The following is a 6,267-nucleotide window of genomic DNA, read 5'->3' as shown; positions in this document are numbered from 1 at the left end:
AAACACATTTCTTTCTTTATTAAATTATTAAATTGTTATTTATTCGCTATTTGGATATCCGAAAGGTAGCGAATTTTTAAAACGACTTTAAAACGACTAATAAACACACACACATACAAATATATAAATATATAAAATACAAATATATATATATATATATATATATATATATATATATATATATATATATATATATATATATATATATATATATATATATATATATATATATATATATATATATATATATATATATATATATATATATATATATATATATATATATTAAAGGAAGGAACGTTAATTTTAAGAGAATCATTTCATCGTATAAAAAAAGCAGGCATGTAAGATAAGAACGGAAATAAAAGTTAATAACGATGCACAATTTAATAAATGTATTTGAAAACTTCAAAAAAATTATAAATAAATAAATAAAAATATTATTTTTTTAAGCTCTTTAAACATAGACACGGAATAAACTCTGCCAAAACTTTATTCTTTGTCTACATTTACTAACGTTTAGCATTAAAGAAAAGTTTGTATTTCTTTAAAAGCAGCAATTACAGCAGTTTTAGAATTAATTTTGCTTGCGAAGTTGATAAAAACAGCAAACGGTTTTTTCTACAGGAAAATACAAAACATTTTCATGAAAACATTCAGTTTGTTTAAGAAAACAGAATGAAAGCCTGTTAAACTTAAGTTGTGCTTCTTGTAAAATTACTTCATAGTATCAAATTAGGATGAAAACATTTAATAATGCAGCTTAGATACTTCGATTTTTTAAGGAGCTATGTGAATCAAACGTAAAGAAAGTCAAATAATATTTTCAATTGTAAAAACTGTAAAAAAGGAAATTTTCGGATGTAACTGTCACATGTTCACTTGTGAACATGTATGTTCTGTAAAAAAAATATTTGTTACAAAAATAGCAGAAGTGTAAATAACTATAAATCCTCGACACAGGATTTGATGTTTTGTCGCATGATTCTGCTCAATTCAAGTGTCGAAAGGAATTCGTTGTGTCGAGATTAGATTTCGTGTATACTTGTGACAAATAAATTGATTGCTTGTATGTTATTTCCGGCGTTGTAGTTTTAAAACACATCCTATTCTTCATACAGTTCAGTTACAAAGCAAAAGCTCCGATTGTTTTTTTGCCAACCAAATGCACAAACGTAAAATCTAACTTTAAATTGGGTCGTTTCCCACTTTTCAAAAATAAATAAATAAATAAATTTGAAAAGCATGGTCAAAAACACTGGGTAAGATACTTTTTTTTTCCTTAATTTTGACTTCATTTCTTTCTTAAAAAAAAAATAATGTTTAATGACATTAAGCCATTGTTTCCATTTTCGCTGTTGACGTCACAAGTGAGCAAAACGCTAAGGTTACCAGAATAAAGTTTCAGAACGCTGCCAAACTTCGCGAAATGAATATTTTATTCAACTGACAATTTTCTTTTCGCTATTTGATTGCTCGCCGTGAAAAAGTCATTGAAAGGCGATATCTTGCCAGAAAAGACAACCACGCGCTGCGATTCAAGATGGCTTTTATCACTTGTGACGTTACACAATGAGAGATTTCAGTTTAAAAACCAGACATAAAAATTTAAAAAAAAAAGTTTGGGGAACTAAAAGTTTTTTTTCTAGGTCCATATTTTTTTCTTTTTTTTTTTCTTATTCTACTAATTTCAGTCACTAAAAGTAGTATTTTTGACTGAAGGAAACATCCCTATCAAAACTATTATCCTTCTCTATTTCTTTGGATTTCTTCGCATCAAAGATAGTTTGCTTTTTAACTAGAATTCCAAATTTTTATGTGAAAGAAACTGATTGGGAATTACAAATGGAAAAATAAATAAATAGAATGGGAATTAGTACCTATATATGAAACTGTATTGCCGTAGGCAGGAAACGTGCAATAACTGCAAATTTTTCCTTTTTCATTTTTACTTCCTTTTACAAAAAAGGAAGTATTGCATTCGCGAAAACATTTTCGCTCAAAAATCGATCTTAATTTCTATTTTACCCACCCCCTAATGAAATTTTTTTTTTCGACTCCACCACACGTGGATAAGTGCCTAAGTACATATAGACACCCGAAATATCCATAATGACGATTCCCGAGTTAATTACAACAAATTTTCTCGTGACGTCTGTATGTACGTATGTATGTATGTGCGGCTGTGCGTATGTATGTCGCATAACTCAAGAACGGTAAGTCCTAGAAAGTTGAAATTTGGTACGTAGAATCCTAGTGGGGTCTAGGTGTGCACCTTCCCTTTTGGTTGCATTCGGGTGTTTTTAAGGGGGTCTTTTGCCCCTTTATGAGGGTAAACCATTGTTAATTTCGGTGTAAACTCAAGTGGTGTTATAACCTGACGGACACTTGGCGATATATCGCCAGTCTTTTGGCGACAAATTTGGTGACTTTTTAAAAAAAATCTGTTTCAATTTGTCCACTGTTGGTGATATTTAGAGAGTAAACTATTGAATCACATTAAAATTGCCAGTAATGGGGAAATGACATTAATCTGGAGTAAAAAAAAGTCATGTGAGCTTCAGCTCGTTAATTTACATTTTTGTCACCTGTTGTACGTTAGTTTTATTGTACAAAGGTGCTTATTTGGTTTCAGCTGAGAATTGGGCGTGAAAATAACGTCTAATACCAACATTTTCCTATTGTTAGTATTGAATCCAACACACATTTCTTCAAATATCTCGAAAACTTATTTCTGCAGAAACTACCGTTCACCTGCCCTGGCAGTGTATGCAATTCAAATTTGAAAATTACTTTGCAAAGAGGTCTCTCATACATAAGAAGTATCAATTTTAATCAAAAAATATGAAAACTTCTTCATATTCCAAAATTTTAACAAAAAGCTGTAAGTCACAAAATCTTCCATTTTCTTATTAAATCTGAGCAATAATGTATCATAGTATATTTAAACATGAAAATTCTGCTTTTTCATATTTTAGTTTCCATATTGTACTTTTAGTTTTTCGTCAAAAATTCTAGAATGCCTCAATCAGTAAGAATTCAGAAATTTAAAAAAAGGAACTCATTTTATATGCATCATCAGTCTTTTATTCTAAGCAGAGTTAAAGTTTCTTTTCAAGATATAACTAAGGGAAACACAAGCAAAATTTTGAGACTTCTTTTATTTAAGACCGTTTTAAAAAAATAAAATTTATCTAGAGAACGAAATCATTTTCTAATAAAGAAACTGAATAAAGATTATATGTTTATTTTCATTTCCCAAAAGATTAGAAATACAAAAAAGAACGCTTCACAATAGAGCAACCAATTTCAAATTAAGTTATTTTATTTCGAAATAGTTTCTTCATTTACGTAATGAATGGCAACGAAACGAAAAAAAAAAGAGAGAGAGAAATGAGGAAAGTAATTTACAAGCCGAAATATATTGCTTGTATTTAAAGACTCGTTTTGTTGAAGAAAATGGGATTCATTGTTTTTTAAAAATCTTACTTTTAAAAATGTTATTTCTAATATTTTCTATTAATTTAGTGAAATAAAATATTCAATTATTCTTTGAATTTACAGAAAAACGTTTTGTTTCATTCAAGTACAGAAAAACCTCAAAAAAAAACTATAAGTTTCATATTGTTTACAAATATGTTTAATTTTTCTCTAATGAAAAATCTTAGCGTTTGTATAAAGCTATCTGAATTCAATCTGAAAAAAACCCCAAAATTAAGTTTCAACGTAAAAACTTTGCTTCAGGATTTTAATAAACTGAAATATCAACATTGCCGTTATTTCATTTATTGAAAAATGAAAAATCAACGTAGAACAAAGGTTTTATTTAGTACATACTAAAAAAAAATAAGACAGTTGAAAGAATTCTCTCTTATCACAATTTTCATTTAATGTACTCTAAACATGGTGGATTTTTTGAAAAATCTTCACTAATCTTTTTGGAAAAAAAGGAAAAACTCCACGTAAAAGAAAAAGGTTACGTCTAATGCAACGTTATGCAAATTCATGTTTTCAATTCAAAAAAAATGAATTTTTCTATCTAATGTGAGAAATTCTCATCGAAATTATCTACATTCCAACTGTGGTTAGAATCTGTATATTGTTTCTTGAAATGTAGCAGTCAAATTTTTATAATTTTTTTTTTCCGAGCACTCTTATAACGAGCAAACATCACGATTCCTTCTTGCTCAGTATAGGCAAGTTCGATTGTAATAAGCAACTAAGCTCCTTAGCCAGGTGATATCAAAGCACATAATAAATAAAACAGACCGTCGTCATTAATGGTGACTGGGTGACGTTAAATATACTCGTGGTCACAATGTCCTCCAAGTGAAACGATACCTCTGGGAGTGCCAGACCAGAAAGTTATTCGGCTCCTGGCCTGGTTCTAAATTCCCGAACTGTCCATTGATGGCACGACCATCTATTGTATTGTCTTCAGAAGGCAAGGCGCCTAGCACGCAATCCTTCATAGTTTGAGGGCCAGAGGTCCCTTTGGTAGTTGATAGTTGAAATAAAACAGCAATACTCTTAGATAGGAATACGATTGATAATAGGAATACGAATAAATCAAAAAAGAAAATATTACAAAGGGATTTTTATTAAAGTAACAAACAAAAGATGACTACATTAATTTTCAATCAGGTTTGGAACTCACGATCGGTTATTAGATGTTAATGAATATTCAAGCAATGCCATGATACCAAAGTCACTACACTTGAATCATTTAGTTTCTTTTTTTGGATCTATTTAACAAATATACTTTATAAAAAAATCGACTCACCAAAGAAGGAGTTGTCGGCACGAAATGAAAATTTACATCCGTGAGGGCTGCATTGATACAAGAGTGATTGCTAAGTGAAAGTAAAATGATCATTTATGTAAAAGAAGCAGTCGAAAACATTGTACAATGAAATAAGTCAAAATATATGACAACGTGTATACATACATGTACAAATAAAATCAATTAAAAGGAGTTTAAAAACTCTGCAAGCAGCTGCTTCGGGTTATAAAACCAAACCCCTTTCATCAGTGTAAAAAAGGACGATGGAACACAAAGACAGACACCAGACAAGTGAACAAGAAAAAGAAAGACGAGGATGAGTAAATACAATGGAAGTGGCCGGAACCAGAAACGTGACGTCCGTCAACAGAAAATAGCAAGGACATGTGTACCTAGGAAAAAATGTTATAGACCGAAAAAATATATTATTAAAGGAAAGGTTTCCAAACTGTTGGGAAAAGGAGCGTGCTCGACAAATCATTCACTAATAAAGCAGAATTGTTGCAGATGCAGTAACATTCCCAAAAATCTAAATCGTAAGTGGAAGAAGAACTATGGGTAATTTTGGCCGTAGAAAAATTGAAATTATGGTTGCACGACCAAGAATGTTGGGCGATGGAAAGAATGTTTAAAATTCTGTTTTTTTGATATAATTTTCATGTTCTCTTAAACGGAATTTGAGAGCACGTCTAGTCTGTCCTATGTATGCTAATCCACACTGACAGGAAATACTACAAATTCCTCATCTGTCAAATTCCTGAACATGGTGTTTAAGTTGTGAAAATTTCAGTTTATTAATTGGGGAAAATGTGACAGGAAAATTGAACTTTTTCAGGATTTTAGCGATTTGATGACTGATTCTTGGAAAAAAAGGGTAAAACGACAGAGTTAATATTATCGTCAGGAGTACGTATTCGATTATTAGTAGTTGAATTAATTAGATTCCTGTAAATGGTATCCATGATATCAATTGAAAAACCTCGATCCAACGTTACGCTTTTTTAAAAATTCAATTCCGAGGAAAGTAAAACGAAATAAAAACAAATAGACAAAGTCCGGAAAACAGTAATAAAAAAAAGTATTGTCTCGACGAGTGATAGAAACATCCAAGAAAGAAAGATGATTGCAAGATTCAACTTCCGCAGTAAATTGGATATGTGGGTCTACAGAGTTTAAAACATTTAACAAATGATCAAGGCTCCGGAGAGACGGATCCAAAAGAACAAAAATATCATCCACATACCTGACATAAAATTCAAACTGTACAATGCTAAACAATTTAAGTTCAAAGTAGTCCATGAATATATCACTTGAAATTGGACTTAAAGGGCTCCCATCGTGAGACCCTCGGTCAGACGGGAAAAAAATTGTTGTCAAAAATAAAAGTGTTTTGTTTGAAGCAAGCTCAATCTCAAAGCACGAAAAGTGATGTTCCAACATTCTTAATTTGAGGCAGTCCAACGAACCTTTCACGGGTGCGTTAT

This window comes from Uloborus diversus, chromosome 1 (genome assembly GCF_026930045.1).
Source record: "Uloborus diversus isolate 005 chromosome 1, Udiv.v.3.1, whole genome shotgun sequence".
NCBI classification, from domain to species: domain Eukaryota; kingdom Metazoa; phylum Arthropoda; class Arachnida; order Araneae; family Uloboridae; genus Uloborus; species Uloborus diversus.
Note: the sequence above shows the minus strand (reverse complement) of the source record.